The sequence below is a fragment of the Halictus rubicundus genome, chromosome 4 (genome assembly GCF_050948215.1).
Source record: "Halictus rubicundus isolate RS-2024b chromosome 4, iyHalRubi1_principal, whole genome shotgun sequence".
Lineage (NCBI taxonomy): Eukaryota > Metazoa > Arthropoda > Insecta > Hymenoptera > Halictidae > Halictus > Halictus rubicundus.
The window spans coordinates 9,517,927-9,542,505 of NC_135152.1; the positions used below are offsets into that span (position 1 = coordinate 9,517,927).

General features: G+C 46.7%; 1 protein-coding gene across 5 annotated transcripts in view; it reads right to left on the minus strand.

Moving 5' to 3' along the window:
- LOC143353350 (uncharacterized) overlaps nucleotides 1–24,579 on the minus strand; it is a 422,762-nt gene that overhangs the window by 329,245 nt on the left and 68,938 nt on the right. For all 5 annotated transcript variants that reach the window (XM_076786594.1, XM_076786599.1, XM_076786595.1 and 2 more), the window contains one exon: nucleotides 13,041–13,128. The gene's annotated coding sequence lies outside the window, so the exon portion shown is untranslated. The remainder of the gene's footprint in view (nucleotides 1–13,040; nucleotides 13,129–24,579) is intronic.

Here is a 24,579-nt window from a genome sequence, read left to right on the forward strand (position 1 = left end):
CGCTGGCCAGCTAGCCGACTGGTCGAACTTCTCCGCCGTTCCTCCGCCTGTCCCGCGACTTTTCACCGTGAAATTACGCTCGCTCGCGTCGACGAACTCCGCCGCGATGGAATCTCGTCGTAACAGTACTCTGCCCCCCTCCTCTATAGGTGCGCGACACGCTCTACCGGGGGAAACGGATTTATCGGGACACCGGTCTCCGGGGTACAAGCTTCCACGATGCTTAGAGGAAGATAACGAACAAGAATGCTCGATCCTCCAGGTGCGAAACGGAATTCCGAAAACCTGCGGCGGGCTTTCCGAATCGATTAACCCTTAGCTAGAAAATAATTCAACTGTAGTACCTCTTCTTGTAGAAATTAAAACAGATTTCGACATAAGTGTCTTTGAGAATTCGTTAATTTTTAACAGGATCGTGTGACTTGTTGCGGATTTTCACGAGTCAGAGGGAGGCCGGACCAGCATTTGTTACCAACGTGTTACTGCTTCTAATAAACTGTCAAGGCCGAGAATTTGTTTTCTTAAATAATTCAACTATATTTCCATGGGTAACTGTACTAGACTATTCAGAACATTTTACAAATAGTCGGTGCATTTTTAGGTGACACTTAATGCAACACTGGCTGAGCGTGCAGTACCACGAGAGTAGTACATCTTCTTGTAGAAATTAAAACAGATTTCGACATAAGTGTCTTTGAGAATTCGTTAATTTTTAACAGGATCGTGTGACTTGTTGCGGATTTTCACGAGTCAGAGGGAGGCCGGACGAACATTTGTTACCAACGTGTTACTGTTTCTAATAAACTGTCAAGGCCGAGAATTTTTCGCGCGCCAGCAACTCGCGGAATTTCCTATAAGCGCTTCCCAAAATATTTCATTTGGTGCAGCGGCTATAAAAATAGATCGCATTTTTTCCGTGCCGCGCATTAGCCAGACATTTTATTTTCTATAGTGAGATAAATCTTTGAACAACGGCTATAGGTGGTCGGAATAGGATCTAGCCGTTCTCTATAATCGTGTCAGAGCGGAGCCGAGCGCGGCAACTATAGAAAGGGAATGCAATATTCGTTTCTGCTATAGCCGTGCGGGCGAACGATCGGGCATAAAGGGGAAGAGAATTTTGCAGAGGGAGGAGAGATCGAGGAAGCGCTCGACGAGGCGTATCTCGCGTCGCGTCGCGCGGCGTGGCGCGGCGCGTTTACCCGTAGCGAAGCAAATTACACGAATGAGACGAAATCAATGTTTGGCCCGGGGAAGAGCGGAGTGTCTATCGATTTCCGTAGCACGCGACGGATTCGCTTCTAAAAGGGCCGACGCGGTGGATTGGCCGCGTTCCAACGATTTCCCGGCACGATTCCTACGGTGATTCGCCGTCCGTGATACACAGAACGCTTTTGATACGTGTCTCAACTAATGTTAGCATTACCGGGAACACGAGTATCGCGAAAATAACGGGCACAATATGAATTCCGTGCACGCCGCCGGCGCCGGATGAAAGACTCGCATATTCTCTCCCCCTTTCTCTCTCTCCCTCTCTATTTCTCTTTCACTCACTCGCGGATACGAGAATCAGCCGGCAGAGAGTATTAAAATTTTATTCGCCAATTTTTCACGGGCGCACGCGGATTGTGCCCCGTCTCCGGAATCGTTAGCAGTTTTACGATCCGAGTAAGGTTTCGTGTCTTACGCGCGGGACTTGACATCGCGATAAGGGAACCGCACACGGCTCCGTACCCGCCGACGCCGATCGCCGCGCGCCGCTGCTGTTTAGGATCGATTCGCGATAAAGTTAAACCTTCGTTCCGCGTTATTACGCGAGAAACCGGTAGTTCGTAACGGTTACAGCACACCACGGGCTAACATTTGCTCGACGCTGCCGAGTAAATTCGCCGGCTCGAAAACTTTCCAAACAACCGCGCCGGAGACCTTGGTTTCTCGAAATCTTTACGCGCTCCTTCGCGAGACCCCGCGTCGCTGCGCGATCATATCGCGCTCTTTGTTCCGCGATACCGCGTTACGAAACTCGCCCGATAGACCGCGACCCTGGGAAAATCGAAAAATCACTCTTCGAGGACGCTCCTTAACACCTTGGCACCTCGTCGTTTCCAACACCTAAGCGAATTCTTAACGGTTCGCAATGTTGTGGTATTTTAGAGAAGATACTACAGTGAATTCTCATTACGAGTCAGTGCCAACCTTACAATTTGGAGTCGGTGGAACTACCCACACCACCGCGGTGAGGGGCCGGAAGCTCAGGAGCCGTCTCTCGAGCTACGTGCAACATTGTATCGGAGAAAGACATTTTCTCAGTCTTCTTGTCACTATCGCTTAGTAGTCATAGGCTTTTATGACTTGTAGACGGACGTGACTCTTAGGTGTCCAGCGTGCCCTGTGTATTTCAAATGCGACGCTCGGCGACAACCTCAGATTTCGTCCAAAACCCAGTCACCAGAACCGCGCAACTGACTCGTAACCTTTCCAGCCGATTCATGTATCTAATCTTTTTGGATATTTTATAGTGTATCGAACCGTGAGAATGCTAAAAATAATAGAGAGAAATTTTTCCTTATACTGTTCGTTTATTATTATTTTCTGTTCATTATTATGTTCTGCGACAGAACATGGTTCGACACTTCGATGGTTAATCTTAGACGTACTATTCGAAAATGTGATACAAACTAAAAGAAGGTTATATTATTAACTTTTTAAAAACGCTAAATTCTACCGTTTTTATTAGACTGTCTCTATGACGCATTTGACATATCAATACAAATAGCAGTGGATATACGCGACAGTGTATGTTAGTCAGTCTGTTTTATTTACTTGGAGCGATAATGATGTAACCACGATCTCCGCGCACAATAAACATTGGAACCGAACTGATAAATGCGCGTGCATATTGACGTACTAGTGCACGAATTAAGTGAGGCTGGCAGAAGTTCTGAGCGAGAAATATCGGGAACACTTTGCCAATCGTTTTAATCAGAATATTTTCGTAACCGCATCGTACGCGCAAACAGGAAAAGTATTGAATTCAGCGTTGGCAGGACCACCGACGAAAAGGTGGTCTCGAACGTGATTTTTCAATGCGTGTTCGCAATTAAAGAAAAAACCTATCGGTAACGAAAGCCAGGTGGGCACAATGGTTCTCTATCCGCTTCGAGGAACAAAAGTCCCGTTGATCGGCGACGAAACGGCCTTGCCGCGGCGCGCTGCGACCTTTCCGCGTGCGCAAGAATACACAGAAATTATTTGAGTCGGGAACGCTGAAAGCCGCCGAAACCCATTACGAAACACTGGCACGGCTTGCGAGCGCGGGCAGAAAGAGAGAGAGAGAGAGAGAGAGAGAGAGGGCCGAGTCGAAAATCCACGAGGCGACGGAACGGGTCGTCCGGGGAGAGCCGATCTCTCCTCCCCCCCCCCCGTCCAGAGCCGATATAACAGATTTATCAGCGCCGAAAGCGGATCGAAAGTTTTATCATCTCGGCCGGCCGTGCCAAGAATTCGAGCCACGATGACGCCGCGCTAAGAATAAATCGCGCGGACTAATGACCCTGATCGAGCGAGCAAACGAGCAGACCGAGCGAACGAGCCCCGGACGGCGATGGATCGCGAAATCGAGCGAATCGGTTAATTGCCGCGTAATCGCCGGGAGGATAGAGCGAGCCGGAGAAAAGCCTTCGAGTGCGCGGACGGGGAGCCTTTTCAGGCAACGTCCCCGGCAATATTTGCATCCAGTAATTGGAAGGATACCACTATCCGGAGCTGGCAGGATACGGGAGAGACAAAGAGAGAGAGAGAGAGAGAGAGAGAGAGAGAGAGAGAGAGAGAGAGAGAGAGAGAGAGAGAGAGAGCGGTAGACGAGAGAGAAGAGAGGGAGAGGGCGCAGAGTGCACCGGGCGGAGGAGGCAGCGTGAGCCAGAGGCTCGTTGGAGCGGAGAATACGACGAGGCCGAAACACATGTACGAGATTCAACCTTCCGAGAAGCCGTTCCCCGAGAGGCCTTTCCGGTGTAAACGCCGTGATAAAAGATCCCGAGAAAGTCCGTCCGTCGGCCTCTGGAAGCCCGACCGGCGACGGGACGCGCGAAAGCCCTCCTCGAATACGCGGGAAAATCGATCCGCCTCGGGTACCCAACGCTCGATCAACTCCCAGCCTTTTGTATCTTTATCCGGTTAACGCCGGGGCTGTGATCCGCCGGGTCGAAAGAATCAGGACTCCCGTGTGGGCGTATTGCAATTGGACGAAAATGACACCTTTACCGCGGCACATGCTGCGAGAAAGGTCCTGCAAAGTCAAAGTAATTTAGTCCGCGAGACCGAGACTGCAAAGTTCGTCGCAGTAATTGCTTCTTTATCGCTCGGACGACAGACGGACTTTTGTTGGCTGTACCGGCGATCATGTTCAGCTTCATTTCAGAAGTTGTCGTTTATTTTCTTTTTTTTTTCTGTATATGTTTTATACTTCTCTTCTTGTCAAAATTAATCGCCAGGAGCTGAGCAGCTAGACGATGGCTTTTAAATGCTGGACCAAATGGACCGCCATTCGAGTGTTGACACTTATAGATCCTACAAATATTTTAAAAATTCGATTTACGCAACTGTGTTACAACTGTTATGCTGTGTTAGTTTATTAATTCTACGTGTAACCATATTAACCCTTTACACTCGAAACTATTTTAACTCCAAAACGAAACATTTCCTCCAACCTAGAATATTTCCCTTCTATGTTATTAACCGTTAATCTAACCTTCAAATAAAAAAATCGTTTGTATCGTCATATTCGACGCGTCTAACGATACCGCATTTATCATAGACAGTTCCGTACGTCTTCAATTCGAATACAGATAATTAGACATTATTTTTCCCACGATTTGTCCTACATCATTGTCATTTTTCTTATCGGAATAACAAATACGCTATCGTGAAATAATATTAACATTATTATAAGTTGATTATCATCTTTTTCTATTTGCATAGTCCACGGACGATTACGTATTTATGAGCAATTCTGTCTGTACACAGGCTTACCGTAGGAGGTATAACATAACAATTTCCATAATTTATTCCGAGATTGTTCCAATTTCTATAGGTCTATAGTATGTTCCGACGTGCGTGAAACCTGTTGTCTTCCGTTCCGTTCTCTACGCCACCATTTTCCCGTTAAAGACCTCGTTCGACCTATTCTCTTTTCTTCTAAAAAGGAATTTCTAATACCGGAAGCGAGAGGTATAAAATTGTTATCCGAGCATGTAATCGCCGATCGCTGGTCGCGTGTACTCTAATTTTCGCTTCGGCACTATGTCGGGCCTTTCTAATCTCCGTCTGGCGAACAGATGGCGCGAACGGTTTTTTTTTCTGCGAATTTTGTTTTCGAATTATTGAGCGCGGGTTCGAATCAATGTTATTAATATTACATTGTGTTTCGGTGGACCATTAATAATGGCGGCTTTAAATTAGTTACGCGCGCGCACGCGAAATGAATTGGTAAGTTCGAGCCGGGAAGGGAGCCGATAATTAATTTCGGCCCCGCGTAAGCGACTATAAATTACCAGGTGGTCAGGTATGGAGGACACGTATTTATCGGTCGATAAACGTGTTGTTTTCACATGTTTTCCATCCCGCGCTCGAGCCAGACATCCTTCCCCCACCCCGGAGGGCACACGGTTTATCGATGTTATTGCAATTCATTGAAATTTTATGCTATCGCTGGTAAATCGATCCGTAGAAATTGTAGAACGCTATTCCGCCTGTTTACCGTATTATTCTTGGATGTTCTGTGCGTTATCGATCGAAAACGCGGCGCACTTCGACGGGGTTCGTCGACCAACATTTTCAGGGAATTTCTGTAGCAGGTAAAAATACTTCTACCGAAATCTACACTGAGCTTTTAATGACGTGTGCGAGGCGTGAACGCCGGTATGAATGAACTGGTAGCGATCGAAGAGCGCAGCCGGAGTTTGAGAGAGTTGGAGAGTGAAGAGCAATTATTCGGGCAGTTTTATAGGGGTCATTTGGAGGAGTTTCAGTTGAATGATTCAACTTCAGGGACTATTATAATTATACATTCTTCGCAATTACTGTTTTACATTTAATATTGTGGGATTCCCCAAACTTTCAAGAACGTTCGAAAATTGTGGAAACTTCAAGCACACTCCGTTAACTATATCCACAATATTATTCCTTCAATTATATAACAGTACCGATCACAGTCGGAATAACTTCCGATCAATTCACGAATTGGTCAAGGCTGCCGGCATCGCATAATCTCAACCGAGATTTTCCCACGACCGCAAACGCGACAATTTGCCATACAATCTAACGCTAAACACTAGCCGGAGCATCGCTAGCTATTATTCTTCGAACGTTGCGCAATACACTCCGGAATTAGCTTGACCCTTATTAATTCGCTGCGCGAATAAATAGCACCGATAAGAATAAACAGTGAACACGTGAAAGCGAACGATAATAACAGAGAAAGAATTTACATGCGCTACAACCAAGTTTTTTCATAAGCATGATTATATATGGCTGTTCAATATTCAATGCTCGAAAACTACTGGAACTATTTTTCACGGGACAATCATAGTCACGCGGAAACTATAAACTGCTCGCGGCTGTGGTAATAAATTTGCAAATCATATTTTCTTCGCAATACGAAAACTTTCTGAACCCTAGTTCGCATTTCGGAAATTCTAAATTAATTTCTGAATACTAAAATAGGAGTGTAACAGTAAAATCGACGAAAAATCGCGGAAGGATCTTTCGGACAATTGTTTTCGAGGATCGAACAGGTCAGGTAGATACAGATCAACATACAAAATATTATAACACGGGATACGAAGGGACGGGGGCCGAGCTAATGCGAAGAAGCAGCGAAAAGAAGAGTCTTTAGAAGCCGTAGAAGGTTTTACGGATTCCTCTGGCCGCCGGGGGTTCGACTGCCAGAAATCCGGGCGCAACCTTGAAAACTTTCGTGATTAATGCCCGGGGCAGCGAGTTCGCAGGGAAAAAGGAGCAACACGGCCACACGATCCCGAAATCTATCCTACGGGCGCGCGGCCTGTCCGAGGAGGGAACATCCTGTACTCTGTCGCGGCGCTGCCCGGGCAATGTATCAATAATGAAAAATTGCAGCTCGCCCGAGGACGCGATAAATCTCCGCCCACCGCTGCGGAATCGTTACACCAGTTGAATTCGGGTTAATTGATTCGTCGACTGGACCCGAAAACGAGCGCGATTGTCCACGAAATGATGGAAATCGGAGCGGGACGCGCGCACCTTGAGCGCCACGTGACACTCTGCAAATGTCCTCTTATATTTCCGGGCTGTTCCGAACGGTTAAGGCTGCGACGCCCGCTGAATGCATAGAATGCACCTGCGTTGGATGCCGATGGTTAGTATTTTATAAAACAATTATTTTATTGGAAGTATATACACGAAATCTTACAAATTTCTATGTGTCGAGCACCTTGATCTTATTACGTAGCTTCTCATTAACGAAAATTCGGAAGTCTGATCTACGAGGTCGTGGGGGGTTAGTAAGGGTTGATCGATAATAGGTTCAGAGGCACGATTCGGGATCGGTGGGTGAGGGGTCCAAGAGTATGGTTCGGGAGCGATGAGTAATTATTTCTCTTAAACTAAATCCTAAATATAATCTAGGTTAGAACGGTGTCTAACAGCTGAAAATAATTTGCGTATTTCCTAATACTAATCGTAGGTTTTTTAAAGTGACAAATGACTTTAAAAAGCATACCAGCGCGCGAGAGCAATAAACATTGTAGAAAGAGGACGGTGTACCGTCTGGAAGCAGAAGTAAATGTAACTCGTTAGCGAATGGCAAGTTTTACCCGTGCAGGATGCAATAAAGCAACAACTTTATTCGCAGAAGTATTTCAAGAATACTTTTACTGCTTCGTCGGCACGATAAAACTTCTAATAAATTGCACTTTCCGTTGAGCTGTTTTTCTACGCGCGGACCTATAAAAATACCCGACGTGGCACACACGCAATTTTCAATTCGTCGTCGCTTCATGCGAACTAGTCGATCGAAGTTCGAGAGCATTCTGCTAATGATTTTTTCACTCCGATCGTTACAAGGTAACGTCGATTCGTCGAATCAAATCCGAAAGGCGACGACAAGAGGTTCAATTCAGCCGAGTCGAGCGGATTCGTTAGGAGGCAATTTGTCCGTGAAACGAACACGTGCGCAACAATAATCCGCGCGTTAGGTCGGCACTCTCGCGAAAACCAATGACCCGTGAGAGCTCGCTCTTCTTCTGGCCTCGCTTCTCTCTCTCTCACGATTCTCTTTCGCCTCTCTATCCCTTGTCGAGTCTTACTGGCATTGCCTTGTCATCGGCTGGCAGGGACGAGCCCGAACGGATTACCGAGCAGAGTCATCCGTTATGCTGACGTACAAACGCCGCTCTTATGTGTCCGAAACCCTCCGGGCGAACAAAGCGGACCCTGGACCCTCGGAGAAACCCTCGCGTCGTTAATGAATACTAAGAATGTTCCCAGCAGCCAACGTTGCTCACCCCCGGTGCAATTCAGGGAAAACGTTCCAGGCTGCTGCGACGTTTCTCCGCCGAATGCCGACTACTGATTACATCTCTTTTCGCGGGACGAGCCTTTGTCTATTCGCGCAAAGATCCTGCACGCGAAAGGATCAAAGAAGGAAGCGAAGAGAGCGCTGGTCTTCTATGTACTAACTTCGTTTATTGAAAGGTAACACAATGTGAAATTCGTATGAAATTAAAACGATTTCGCCGACGATTCGGGAAATAAAAATGCTCTTTTAATATATTTGGTGTAGTTTCCGCTTTCTACAAACGGTTAAACAAACGTTTCGCAAGATTCGTAATTACCAAGACTTTCGTTTCAACGTGTGGTGCAATAGATGACCGCGCTCATGAATTTCCCACAAAGGCGTGTACGATTTAATCATCCTGATAGTTCTAATTTTGAGAAAAATAAATGAAAAGTGGAGACAGTTCGTAGGTAACACGGAAAATCGAGCCTTCATCGACGAAACAAAAATGGTGCAAATATAAGATGGAAAATGGCAACTTCCAAAACCGTAGAAAGTACTCCGAAACTCTGGTAGATAAATCAACGTTCTCTGAAGATTGCCCAGACCTCGAGCTCGCCAGCCATCAATTTTGCGAGTATCGCTTTCATCTTGACATTCTAAGCTAATTTCCCTTCGCCCGTACAAATTACGTGGAAAGAATACATTCCGGAGGAAATGATCGGGGTTTCGAGAACGCGCGAGGACAGCGGCGGCGGCGGCCTTTCATCGAATATTAATTACTGATTCTCCCCCGTGCAGCTCCTACCTTTCTCTTCCGTCGTATTTTGATTTTTTTCGCACATCTTCCCAGCGATTCGAATCCAATCGTGCCGTGGAGAAACGCGGCCGTGGAAGAAGAAGCGGCCGTCGAGAATACGGAGAAGGGAATCCTGCATGAATAATTGATTTCCGGGCCGTGAATGAAAGCGAGGCGGGCTGGCTGGGCTGTGTTTGCGCCGGTTATATAGCCGATCACGGGAAGCTCGACGGAATAAAGCTCGTAATAAATGCGAACGCCTTCGAGGGGCCAGCGAGACTGTCTTCCAGCTGAAATATCACGCCAAGATCGATCCGAACTGATTTCTAGCCGAGCCGTTCGACGATTAATACGTTATACCGTTGACGTCCATCGTTATAAATGGTCGGCAACATTGTAACCAGGCTTTCAATCTTGCTGGACATGCTAAACCAATCCCACGAGAGGAATTATTAATTCTCCGGCAATTTACTTGCGTTCGACTCAAGAAACAACCTCGCTGCAACCCAATACTGGGATTGTTGCTCGAGAAACTTCGCGCGATGCTTGCTATTTCACGTTCGCCGTGTTGTTCAACGATTAATCCTACTTTTTCTTCTTTTATCAGAGCTCGATGTAGAGTTCAATCGCGGTCTATACCGCATTGCGGTACACCGATGAAAGCGAACAGAAAAATATACAGTTGGGGCAGCGATTACAAGCGCCTGGGCTTCCGAGAGGTACGATTAATGTTGAACTTAATAAACGACGTTTAATCGGGAATTACTCGAAACAGCACCATTTATTAGTGCCCCGGCGGACTGCCTATCAACGACAGCGGGAACGTATTAAACCGGTGGCGCGGCAGCCGTTCGAATTGGCGTCCACTTTCGATTAAAATCACCGGGCCGAGGTGACTTCCGTTGGAGCCGGTAACCCGAGATGAAAAATGATTGCTTCAACGGGCGACTAGTTTCGCCCGGAGATCGCGTTAACACCCACGAAGAAACGATTTCTCAATCCGGTGTGTTCGCGTTTAATCGCGATATCATCTCGGCCGAAGGCGCGACGCATAAATCAGCCCCCGGTAAGCCTAATTCCACCCGGAAGGAAATATCAAGCTCGAGGTGGCGGGGGACGCGTTGCCGTTTAAAAAATCGCCGGTATTCCGTGGGGTCGAAGATGAAGGGGATGCTGCTGAGTGGTGGGTGGAGGGGCAACAGCAGCAGCAGTAACAGCAGAAGACGCAACAAGAAGAAGACCGGTGGCAGAAGTAAAAGCGACGTGTATAAATGCAAGTAACGAAGGGACGCGGGAGGACCCTAAAGGATCGGCCTAAGGATTCTCCCCTCTCGGCATTCCAAATGAAATATCGCGCCGCCTAGACCCCGAACTGGTTCTCTCGGTAGGGATGGACATGGGGATACAACGAGCCTGTGGAAACGGCCGCGACCAATGGGCGAGCGCAGGGTGGCGGCGCGCGGCTACGGGAGGGGGACGGAACGGAGACCCGGAGAAAGGTTAATAGGAATTCCGAGCATAGTCTCGGGATAGTTTCAATCGGACAAATTGAGGCAATCGATTTCCCATCATTGTCGATTGCGTCACGAAAATCCAGTCGGACGATTTTCGGAACACCGGGCCCCCGCTAATTACGATTTAATTTCCTTGATTATTCGAGAGCCCAATGATCGCGGGCAATGTCACGCGGAACACCTTCATTATTCCCGGATTCTTCCTGTCCGCCGCTGTTTCGAACGCGATCCCCGGCTTCGCTCGCTTTAATCTCCGCCTGGGTCAATTTCCACTCGGCCGAAAAGTACCAAACCGACTGTAAGCGATCCCCCCCTCCCCCTATCTCACGCGCTCCGCGCTACATTCTGCTGATCATGCTGTACTCAATTTGCTACCATTCATCCTTGTCGAGCTACCGCAGCGATTACTCGCTCGTGGAATTTTCTACGCAAAGTTGTGCGATACATTATTGAAAGGATTCCTATGTCAGCCGCCCTCTTCTCGCTACGAAAAAACAGATCATTCCGTTTGAAAAACGTTCGGCTGATCTTCATCCACGCAGCCTAATTTCTCCCATGAAATACAGCAACTGCAGTAGTGCTCGACTACATTTTCCTCGTCTCCTTTCTTTACATCGTATCCATTCTCTATCCTGGTCAAGACACTGTCAAGTGAATTGTGGGAGTAGAGTGGGGCCGGGCTCGTGTAAATTCAATCGAGCACTATTGTAATTAAAATAATTGGAGCCAGCAGAGTCCGATAGTATACTAGAATATTTAACACTAAACCTACCACCACCGGTTCCAAATTTTTTATTTTACAATTACTGAAGTTATAAAGATGCTTTCGCGGGAAAAACCCAAAGAAATGAAATGAACCGCAAAAACCCAAATAAATTGAATCTCGTCATTTTTATAAGACAAGATGTATTAGCTACATTTGAGGCTCGATGGGTTTAGTGTTAAGAGAGAGAGTACAGTGATTTCTCCGTGCATGTCGCCAAGGCCTAGATGATAAACGTCACGAAATTATCCCCACTACAGCGGGGTATGCTCCTCGGATGCCGTAAACATAACACAGCTCGGGTATGTCTCCTGGCAAGACCTGTGTTGTTGACATATACCGAGAATTCACTGTGTACAACACTGGATGTACAATGCTGATGAGACAGTACGCAAGCGTCGTCAAAGATCGCGGTAGCCAGCTCGTGCTGGTCAGAATCGATCCCCCGTTTGTCTTGATAGTTCGAAATGCTGCCACGTGTCGGACATTTTCCTCGGGAGAGCTAATTCCCCGGTTTGTAGGCAGAGAACGATTATCGCTGTTACGTTGCTCGTATCCTTGACGGTGCGTGTTGAACTTAGCGGGTGTTCCGTCTCTATAATCGTATCGCTGGGGACCGGTAACGCGATTATAGAGCACAGCGGACACGATACTATGGTTTCGTTGGCTGTTGCCTGATTTCGGAACCGAAGACTGATGCAAGACCGTGATATATTAGGTGTATCCATGAGTAATCAATTATTTGCAAAGAATTTGTTTTGTCTTTAGTTCTGTACCGACCGTTGAAGAGGAAACACGTATTCTTTTAGTTCACCGGATATTGCTCCCTCTGACTATCATCTTTTGAGATCTTTGGAGCATTATTTCAGAAATAAAACATTCACTTCTGCAGAAGATGCAAGGAGGCACCTTGAGTCATATTTTGCTTCACGAACCCTGGATTTCTATAAGAGGGGGTTGGAAATTTGCAGGAAATTAAGGAATAAAAACCTGAATTTTCTACAAAGATTGTTTTAGATTTCAAAATAATTTATTACTCATTGGTCCCCCCTAATACATACGACTGCCGATTCAATTACGAAGAAATCGGCGAAACGCGATTATAGGGATGGAACACATGTTCGAGAAATATTGTTAGGGGTATCTCGAGTTTAGCTTCGATGTCCTCGTCGGGGAAAATTTGTATAAAATTTTTCATCATTCCTTTTCGTTCGATGAGTACCAGCGCGTGGATCTTGAGTCGACGCACTTTCTCTACTTTCATTTGAGCAACAGGTACGATATTGTAAACTACGCGTTCAAGTAAGCGGATGATGTGACGTTCCGTAACGACGCATCGGTCTTTTCGATAAGAGATTGCGAGAGGAACCTCGGCAGAGAGAAAGTATAATAACTGACAAGATTCGATGCGCGCGGCGAGACTCTTACCTCATTTAACGCTGCTCCGTTGTAGCACTGTTGCTAACGACTGGTAACACAGTAATGTTCCAGAATGGGACAGGTCTCGACCTTCCGTCTGCAACAGAAACGTACAAGCGCGAGTTAGCGTACCAGTAAAATAATATTCTACAACAAATAATATTCAACCTTATCACCTCCACGGCTGTGTCTATCTCTGGTCTCGATCTTACACCAGTACTAAATTTATGCGCATGAAAGGCGACTTTTTAAAATGAGTTTAACGCACATAGAGATCGTATATTCGTTTTAATTAAATGTCAGCAAGTTGCTTATCAGTGTCACGTAATATCAAATTAACTGTTCTTTATGCCGATCCGGTCCGTAATCTGTCCGACTGTACGCGAACGTTTCTTAAATAAATCTTTTTAAGTTTAACGATTACATATAACGGTTCGAGTTTTCGATTCGTGGAATCTTGTTCTTCTATCCCGTACCATAAGCACGTGATCAACGAAACGGGGTTTTAAACACTTTCCGCGTCCGTCGCGGAGCGCAAAGAAAACAAATCAAAATTTCTATTCGTTAACGTATAAATTGATTCCCCGAGAAGTTCGACGGGCCGGAGGAAAAACTTTTCGTCGTGCCTTCCCGTCGACGCGACGGAGTTGACGAGTTTTCGAGAGCGAAACAGTACAGGTAGCGCGGCGAGGTAAGCTGGTGTTTGTAATCGACGGAACTTCGAATAGTCTCTGTCGAACTGATTATCGGCTCCGGCGAGTTTCTATCTCTCGGAGATCGGCTCGAATAACGCAGAGAGAGAGAGAGAGAGAGAGAGAGAGAGAGAGAGAGAGAGAGAGAGAGAGAGAGAGAGAGAGAGAGAGGAAGAGGGAGAGAGGGTGAACATGGGTGGTACGGATAACGGGATGAATCTTTAATGCGATTTGGATCGAGCTGCGCGTAGTTTAACAAGAGAGATACAGAGAGTTATACACGGCCGAAGAATTAATTGGTACAGGCAGAACGGACCAGCGGGTAGACAAAACGCAACAGAATCGATCACCGAAGAAAAGAATTCATTTTTTGCCCGGCACACGTTGTTTCGTCCGGTTTTTTTTTTCTCCCGGTGTAGTTATAAAATACCACGGTTTGCCGATTCGTCTCATCGTGGCAAACTGTTTCTGCAATCAATTTGCAAACAGCCGGAAAGACAGGTGTATTTCATGAGAATAATTACAAAAAAGAAAATTGTACGCATACATTCATTTCTACGGGGATCGGCCGCTTTTAGTGCTCAATATATTTCTCCCGTAACGTCGCGGGGTTCAAGGAGACACGGGACGCTCGAGGGTAGCGGAACCTATTGTATCCTCGGCGCTATTGGCTCAGCTGCCAGATGGTGGGGGTAGAAACGCTACGCGCGCGTCACCAAGGCACGACGCTACCGAGGAAACGCTGTTCTCGATGCGCAACGATCTGCATAAATGACCCAGATACCTCGTAATTGATCCCAGCCTACTTGCAGAATTAATTGCACGCGAAATAATCGATTGCGGGGATAGAAATCGCGTTTTCTTGTTGGAAACGCGCAAGAAAACGATAGTGGGCATCATCGAGGTCTCGATCATGATCGGAGAAACCGGCGCGGCGCGGCGCGGCGCGAAGCGAGAAGTCACCGCGAGGCTCTCGTCGACGCAACCACGCACTCGTTAACCAGGCTTTCGCAATCGACTTCCAGTTACCGGCTTCGTTATCCGTGCTTTTCCAGCAGCCGGTCGATCGAGCGAGCACGTCTCGCCGATCCCAATCGAACCATGAAGAGAGAGAGAGAGAGAGAGAGAGAGAGAGAGAGAGAGAGAGAGAGAGAGAGAGAGAGAGAGAAGCACAGCGTCGCGGTACAGCCCCGGAAATCCTGGTGAAAACTCTGTCCCGCGCGGAGAAACGAACTCGGAATGATCATTGGTCGCGATCTCGATATTGATTGCTCAGCGGAATTATATCAACCGCTTTGCACACTTCGCTCGAAGTAAATTCGATGCTTCACAAGATGCTTTTAACTCCCGTACGCTCCTCAGAGTTCAAGGTCGTTTTCCACAAGGCAATATTCATCAGTCGCATTTATTACCGAGCAGCGTTAAATTGTAAGATTATAAACGACCCACGGTTTTTCATTTTAAACCGTCGAGCAAAAACAGATGACCCGAGGAGTTTTCGTTCAACTATTATTCCGAAGATCGTGCAAATATTAAATAAGGAAGAGGGTCTCTCGCAAAGTAGCTTGCAGCCAGGACTGAATAAAGGTAGCATAAATTTTTATTAATGCACACGATTCCTGGTGTTTTATAATCTCGCGCGTGCCATAAATGCACAACGATCCACACTTTAATTACGACCGAGCCGTGTATTCAGATCTTTATCAACCGGCCGGCTATTTTTACGAGCTAGCTGCTCATTTATTTTTAAGCAAAAGCGTACAAAGTATGTATCTCCATTTCACGCGTACACAACACGGAGCAGCGTATAAAATGTGTACCCGCACTGAAATTCACATAATTTTTAGTACACAGAAACCCGTGCATTTAACGATCTGTATTCCGTGCGTATACCTATTAACTACGCGTGTAGTACTGCGCTAGCTACACACACACACACACGCACGAAATGGGGGTCTCTAATTAAAATACTTCAAATTCGCGTGCACCTGTGAAATGGAAACCCGTATTAATCACGCAGATTTTTAATTTCTTAATTCCACGATCTCCTCGGGCCTGCATGCTTCAATAATGGAATTTCGATTGTGAATACTAGAGAATTGTGTAACATGAGCGATCCGCGTATGGTTTTCAGAAGCGATCATACGATTCAGGATAGGAACTGAACAGTTCAGGATCAGGTCCGCGTTGATCGGGATCGATCTAGGATCGGAGGTCGGTCGTAGTGACCGCGTGTCTCCTAGACAAACCTGTTGCTCTGGACAATTAACAACGAAACGCGCGGCTCCGGGCAAAAAGAGGGAGGAGCGAAGGAAATAATGAAAGCGGTTCAGCTGGCGCGCAGCGTTCGGTGCGCGCCGAGGCTTTTATGAAATCCCGGTTCGTCGGCCGCGCGCCGAGTATAATAATCAAGATGAATAGGGACGAGCACGCGCGGCAAGAGAGAACGCGGGGGCGTGAAGGGGGGAAAGGACAGACCCAGACGGACAGAGGAAGAGGCTGAAACACACGCCGTAGACAGAAGGAGAGGCAGAGAGAGAAAGAGAGAGAGAGAGAGAGAGAGAGAGAGAGAGAGAGAGAGAACAGGGAGAGACAGTGCACGCGCGGACCAACGTCGAATTGCGGCACACTGGCTGCGCCACCTGAAATTACAGATCGTTACTCGGGGTTTATGGCGAAAATTAACATCCATTTCGGTAAACTGAACGGAACAGCCCGGGCCAGCCGTCCCGCGACTCGCTAATGCGAAACCGTCCGAGCTGGCAAATTTAAATATGCGATTACGAGCCCGCAGCCAAAAATTCTGTTATTCCCGGCGAGGAGACCAAGTTTCGCGTGGGATCGCGATTTTACGTGCAGGGATTTCTGCTTTCACAACGATGATGCGCCAGTGTCCTGGTTCGGTTTAAACTACGTTTCGCATGAATACTGTAAAGCCCCTTAAGCGACTAACCCGTGGCAGTCACGAGCTCGCGTAACGCATGCCGGCAAATTTTTAATACCTACACATATTGGAAAAAATATAATAAATTACATTCGTACGTTTTGCACGCCCTTCATTTACTTTCTCCAAAGAAAAAGCTATTTTCTACCAATAATATCGACTTTTTGAACCACTTTGTCATTAAGGGGTCAACGAGCGTTATGAATATTAGCTGGAAAGTAGGGGAGCAGAGAAAATACATGTCTCGGTGTACAAAGGATTTTTTGAAACGTATTTAGCGCACAGCGCGGCGGCAAATAATAGTTAACGATACTAGTTCTAAATCCTCTCGAGTATTCTTCAAATCGACTTCCACCGAATCAGGAATAACTGAACTAGCCTGTAGATCAATAAGAACTATGCTGTTCGCACATGTGTTTCGCTAGACGCAAAACAGACGACTTCACGTGACCAGGGTGCACTTGAGGTTGCCTGCACGGCCGCATGCGCAATCTGTTCTTACTTTCCGGCCAAGGCCCTATTACGAAAACAACGTTCCCGACGGGAAAAGACTATCGTTGCTATTCGCATCGTAAATATGATCGGGATACCAGGATCTACGAACAATGCCCGAACCGGAGCCGGAGATACGCGGGCAGCAATCAGCACGGAGGATCGATCGGAAAGTAAAAGTGCATTTCCTCGCAAATTGGATGCATTAAACAGCGGCGCGGCTATCGATGAAAGGGATCTCGGGTGTCGGGATCGGTGGAAAGTCATTAAAATCGGCCGATCTCGTTACTGGACGCTCTTTCGAGAACGAGCGCGCGCCGAGCCGCCAGCCTAATTACCGTTCTCGATATTAAAAGCGAGAACGGTCCGGGACGGTGCATTAATCCCAGCTCATATAGTATTTCGAATAGTTGTCGGCGCGGCGCGTCACGGCGTGTGACGATTAACTTTCAACGGCCTGGATCCCGCGGAACACGCGACGGATCATGTCGCGAAACACCCGGGAAACGAAGGAACGAGTCACGAACTGTAAAAACAGAGAGGGAGGGAAATAGAGGAAGAGTGTAAAACCAATGCGACCAGCCTCGTACACTTTCTACCGTCTCCCTCCCTCTGTCGTGCTATCTCTCTTTCTCTCTCTCTCTCTCTCTCTCCATCCGCCGTTCTCGGTTGTCTGCCTACGTAGCGACACGTACGCGATCCAATACACGAGCGTGCACACGGCGACACACACACACACACACGCACGAAGGCCCGGCGCATCCGCGGCTACGTGCGTGTGCCGCACGCTGCTGGCTATTATCGATCCCCGGTATCGCAACGAACATGCCTCGACGAACGCTATCGTCATGCCCGCGCGGCTATCCGCGACTGTCCTGCGCTCGGCAATCTCCATTTCTCCAAAGTGTTTTCAAGATACCGGCTTACTCTTCAATATACACTTAGCGTGCCGCGATCATCTTCTCCTTCCTCCCCCCTTTCCAACAGTCACGACCCGCTAACATCAACTGCTTCGTTGCTACATTTCTTTGCCTATAGGTTTACTATTCGTTTCGTACTTTTATCTGCCTGCTTTTTACATATTTTACATATCTCATAGCACATACTGCGTATGCATATTTATCATATCTTAGTATACCAGACTAAACACTGTATTTTGGTAGAATTTTGTTCGGCTAACTACGCGTGTTCAAACCACACTTGTGAATTTTCATGTATCCTTATCGTCAGGGGCATAGAAATTGCTCACCGCGAACAGGTTGTCGCTGTTTCCTTCTGGACAGGACAGAACGGAACGTGCGTTGAAGTGGAAAAGAAAGTTTGCGGATCTGTGTGCAAAATAAAACTTGCCCGAGTCAATTGCGAGGAACTGAAAGTTAAAAATGTATTTTCTCTTGGTAAAAAATCGACAATAGTGCGTAGCAATTTGCTTAAGTTCCTCGAATTTTCAATTCAGTGTTTGGCGTATTCACTTTTGTCGTAAATACGCTTCACGAATTAATGTAAATATTAGCTGCTTAAGCTTCCCCGCCTAATAAGCACCTTTCTGACCACGTTAATTCGCAGATGTCAAACACAATTTGACTCGGCCTGAATTCATTGCCGATTTTCTCCTGCCAAGACACGGTAATGTTTTATCTCGATAGTTGGAACAATATTTCCGCAACATTTCATCGAGCGCATTCGAGCTACGTGTTAGCAGTGCCATTTACCACGTACGTTTCCTCGCGAACCAAAGCCAATTAACCGCGTAGTCCCCTGTGTACACACTTAGCGGAATAATCCACGCGTTACATCGAGTGTTTCCGGCGACCAGCGGCTGCGTGTGCAGCTGACGTCGGTGGAAAACTCCCGACGAAAAGAAGGTAGGTATAGATCGTGGTTCCATACCGTTTCCGTCATCGACGGGATTATCGATTCGGGGCACGACGAGGCGAGGAAACACACTAGCCTGTAATCAGGCTCTCGAACTATAGTAATATCCGCTTAATAAACGTATTTTGTCCCCTTAATCGACTCACCGTTATCCCTGACAATTTCTGAAATTGCGGAAACCCTTCCCTCCGTGTTGTTTATTTGATGTTTCTCACGCACGCCTGCAATTTACTCCACAATATGTAGTCGCACGATAGTTTTTTTTTTATCGTAGGGAAAAAGGGAAAAAGGGGAACTAGGGGACTTTTTCTAATCTCCAACGCGTGCGGGGTCCTAATCCAACATTATTCAATTTGAACCTTCCTCTAACATCGTTAGTGCTCAAATCAGCTCCGTACGATGTAGGGACTAGATTTCTTCTAATCTTATCTTTGCACGCCTCTGTCACATTCATGTCTGTTCAGTAAATCATGTGTCTCCAAGTCTCTGTATATCCTTATTATAATACTGTCGTCATTTCCCTTGAACCTAAACAATTTCTATCATTCTAACATTCGTAAAATTAGTGGAATTTACATGTTCGCAGCGGCTGGAACGGTGAAACAATTTTTCGGAGTACGTAAATCTCCTGCATACGTCCGCGTGTAGAATAATGCGACGCGACCTGCATCGCCGAGGTCACCAGCACAGCGTGTACCGTGTACTGATATCAATACTAATTGGACACTATTTATCCTACTAAGTCGTGACGTAGACAATTTCGGTTCAGTTGATTACGCATTCTTTTTCAACTAATTGTTCGCGCAGACTCGCCCCTCATTGGGGCTCGTACCACCGGTTCGACGACACCCTGTATCCGCAGCATTGCAACCAAACGAATTTATGTTACAACCCGATAGCACTAGCAATTAGCGGTCCGCAGTTCCGCGTACAATTTCATTTCGGACGTCGGAATTGAATCTTGACGTTCCGTAATGGTACATTGCGTGTCGGACGATGAATCGTATCCAGCGTTGTGTGGGTGGGCACATAATTGTTCAAACAACAAGCGTCGTGTTTCCCAGCGTCGTCGCGACAGAGGAGATTAGCGACGAGCGGAGAGATAAAATCCGTAGCAAAGCTGAAAACTGCAGGCGCACTCGAAAAGGTCGCCGACGTGCCAGCCAACGTAGAAGTTTACGGGCTCTCGCTGCTGCTTCTTTTCCGCCCACGAGGACGCCTTACGGGGCCACGGCGAGCCGGCGAAAGCTGTAAAACGCGTCCGAGAACGATTCCGTCGCGAATCTTCTTCCCTTACCGGCGTCATCGTCTTTGACGACGAGGATACTTTCAAAGCACCCTTTAATGGCTCTCTCTCTCTCTCTCGCCTGATCTCCGGTGTCTTCGCCGTCCCGCCCCGGAGGAACGACCGCGGAAATTTTAAGCAAAATGGGTCACGACGGAGACCTACGTCCGCCGGAGTTTGCTTTATAGATGTAAGTTTGATGGGGCGCAACCGGTTACTCCGGCGAGCCGCGAGAAGACACGGGAACCGAACATGTTCGATCGTTGACTTTCGAATCGCTCGCAACTGCCGGAGTAAAAAGCCAGATCGTCCCGGCGATGGTAATCTCCTTAGATTTCCATAGCCGTTGCGTTACGACCGTCGTACGGTCGCGAACTTCCTCGGACATCTGATCATCGTGTGCAAACCTCCTTTGTCGCACACTTTTTCAGGATAAATATCGTCAGGTACGACCAACTTATGTCCTCAAACTCGCCTGAAAATCTTACTGGACGTACAGAGGAACATCGTACGTATTAGGTCGTCCCATAAGTTCGTGCCGTTTACTCTTGTACCATTTAAATTCTAAAAATAAAATATGTAATCACCCTTTCATTCCACAACCTCTTCTGACCTTTTTGGCAAAGACATCATACCGATATGAAATTTCTGCAGTTTTTCATTAAAATACTTTTCAATGGTGAATAATATAAACACATCCACGGCACGAACTCATGGGACGACCTAATATTTACTTCTCCATCGTTCCAGACTGGCCGGCTTATTGTTTCAGATAGCCGGCGCAGAGCTACGTACCAAAATCGTGCCAGAGGATTCTCTTTGCGGAATTCCTAACCAGTTTAGGCGAGTTTAGAGACTGCACGGACAATCGGCAGAACTGAACAAACACCGGCGAAGTTCCGTGGCGAATCAACCTCTGACATTTACCGGACGAACACCGGCGAACTCTGAACTTCGGTTTCCCACGTATACCTACAGGTAGGAACGGCTCTCTCGTGTGTCCACCTACGACCCGTTTCGCGGATCCTGCGACCAAGACAGGTACATACTACACAGAGGACTACAGGATGTTCGGGTTCGACTGATTGCACAGCTTTTATTGGCATACGCGCGTTCGCAACGCGTCACCGGCCTTGAATGGATGCCGATGCTGAACGGATTACGCAAGGCGACGCAACTCGACGGTGGGTCGAATCGTAAAATCGTAAGTAACCGGCAAACCTATTGGGACGCTAATGGCTGACCTTGCAACCGTGGCAGTAACACATTCTGCAAACAGACGAATCTTTGAATCAGCGACAAAACACCACTTCGCGCGCGGAACGCGAAAACGGAGCCAAGTTTATTTTCCAGTGGATCGGAAAAGATTTCGAACAAGAGGTGTTATTCCGCAACCTCCTGCCATTCGAACCTGAAGAAATATTTTGGTTAGCCGCTTCCATGGTTATTCAGGGGATGAAAGTAGCTATTCAAATTCGGGGTTGATTGTAATCTAGAGGAATTAATCTTCTAAAAATCTGTTTATCAATTTAGCATCGATAATCGTGTAATTTTTCTCGAAGATTAACAGCCGCCAAGATAAACTACCAAATATGGTTACTAATCCCTCCTTAGGGGCTGCTTTCGCCCCATGGTTGTGAATAATGGGCGCTAAAAAGCCAGGGGCTACTTGGATAACACCCTTTGTCAGTCTCTTCGTAATATATTTATACGGGGAGATATACCGTCGGTGCAATTTATGGAAAGAGTAAATAGTTCAAGATAAACGCGCCCTATTTCAGTCGACCTTTCTGAAAACGATTTACTTAAAAATGACAGTTACTTCACTCCCAAGATGTAGCTTCCCCAAATAAAACATTTCAGAAACGGCAATTATAATAACGCTTAAGAAGACCGACCAGTGGAACAGTTACCCCAGAATGAAGCAACTAAAGTCTCTTGGTTCTAGTGAAGAAACAGTGGGCTTCGAACAGCAGTCACCTTGCTGATGCCAGTGAAAGCGAAGAGGACGTAGAAGGACGTCGTTTCGGGGTGGAAAAGGACGAACGGATACCGTAAAAAGTGGATCGACTGAAAAGCAACGCGCGTCGGCCGCCCGGAGGGTTTTAGGGCCGAGTGTATTTTCCTAGAGTTTTTCGGGGAGGGAAAATAAACGATAAAGCGGGCGGGACGCTGAACCGAGAGAGGGAGAGAGAGAAAGAAAGAGAGAGAGCGGAGCGGAGCCGAGCCGAGCCGCGTCGCGTCGCGCGTAAACGCTCGACAGCCCCGGCGATCGCGATGTCGTGGTTTATTGATTCATTTCGTCCCGCCGACGATGTCCGTTTATCCCATCGCCCGACGTATTCGCGGCCCCGGCCGTCTCGTGATTTGCGTTTCCCAGGCGTCCGTTCGGGCTCGCCTCGTACTCTCCGGAAACGTCGACGGACACCGATCGATAGCTGAAAAACTATTCCAGCTCCTTGGTTGCTGGATCGTCGATAGCGATCGAGAGACCGAAATTTAGTGGTGTTCCATAAAAGGAAACGAGATATGAAAGAAATTGAGGCGTCGAGGCGGAAAAGTTTAGCACGCCTCGATAAATGCTCGACGATCTCCCCCCTCCCTTCTCGCGGCTATCAACATCAAGTGATGTCACGCGGACGTTGATCTACGCTCGCGACGTTCGCAATCGGTAGATCGTGGATCTGTACGCAAATTCAAGCTTTTATTATTTATCATTAGGCTGCGGATTTTATACGTTTATGACAAAAATGAGACGGTGAAACTTAAAACAGTGAGTTTAAGAATGTCGATATACTGCTTTTGATTTAGTACAATTGTTAAAGAATGAAAAAATTGTCTATTTAGCTCTTGTTTCTTGAAAACGATGTATAACATCTTTTACTTATCATATAAAGCTGAGGAAAAAGTTGTTTCATTGACTATGTTGGATGTATCTTGAAAATAAAATGAAGATGCTCTTCGTCTTCGTTGAAATACGCGTCTCCTTGGGTCCAACAAATTTTCAAGGCATTATAAATGCATGTACACGGATCCACTAATAAACCACTTGTCTGAAAAACATATGGAACAAATCTTGGCATTTCATAGAAGTACGCTTGTAAAATGAAAGTGTGGCGCAATATTTATTTTTTTTTTTTTTTACCAGAAGTTCTCCGCCTATATGTTTCAAACTTCAATTATTATCCGATCAACAATGGGAATAGGGAGCGAAAGTTTCTTCGCAGTACGGAAGACGGACACGCAGAAGATTGTTAAAACGTGGTCATCGGAGCACGCTGATAACCAAGCGATATAGTCGAACGAGCTGGCGTTGATTGTGCACAACACGTAAAGAGCGATTTATCGACATGACGCATGACCCATCAATGAAGTGTAAAATGATTGTGGGAACAGGAACGATGCCTCCCTCGTTACATGTCTCTTGTTGGGCCCAATTCGGTAACACAAAGACGGTTGCGTCCACATCGCCGCAATGTTACATGTGATATAATCGATTACCACACCTGGACGTGTTGCATGCAACGTTCGACGAATGGCTCGTAACGATCCATTCCCGTTATTTCTCGCGTGGATGCATCTGATGGCATACCAATGATTCTAATGAATCGCAAACAATTTCGCGAAAAATTCATGGGAAGCTCGCACCGGGTTCCATTTCGTTCCGAAGTTCGCAGATTTGCGGTAGCTCGCGTAGCTGATGATTCGGTAATCGACATGCTAACTGGAATTCGACGAATAGTCTGTGAATCTTTTTGCATTTACAGTACGTGTTTAAAAGACAAGAAAACAAATATAGTAGCAGACATTAACACGCCGACTGCCAACTACGAGATAACTCGTAGTTTGCGTTATTGCCTGGCACGCCAACTACGAGTTATCTCGTAGTTTGTTTACTAGCCATGATATGATTAATAATATTTTTCCATTAAGCAATGACATTCGCGTGTAGAATGATACATTATTTAAGAAGAACAGTCTTTCGCGACGATGATTAAATTAGGTTGGATTTTTACACCGGAATCCTGGAAAGTACCGTGGCAGTCAACGTGTTGATAACATCTGTACTCTACGCTTACCGGAAGGAATTTTCTAATCGAGAAATTGAGCTTGTGCCTTATCTTGATACAATGAATTCTCGATGTATGTCAACAACACTACCGTGTTATGTTTACACTCCTCGGTGTCCGAGACCTCTCGAGCTTCGGGGAATACCGCGCGGTAGTGGGGATAATTCCGCGACGCTTATCACCCAGGCCT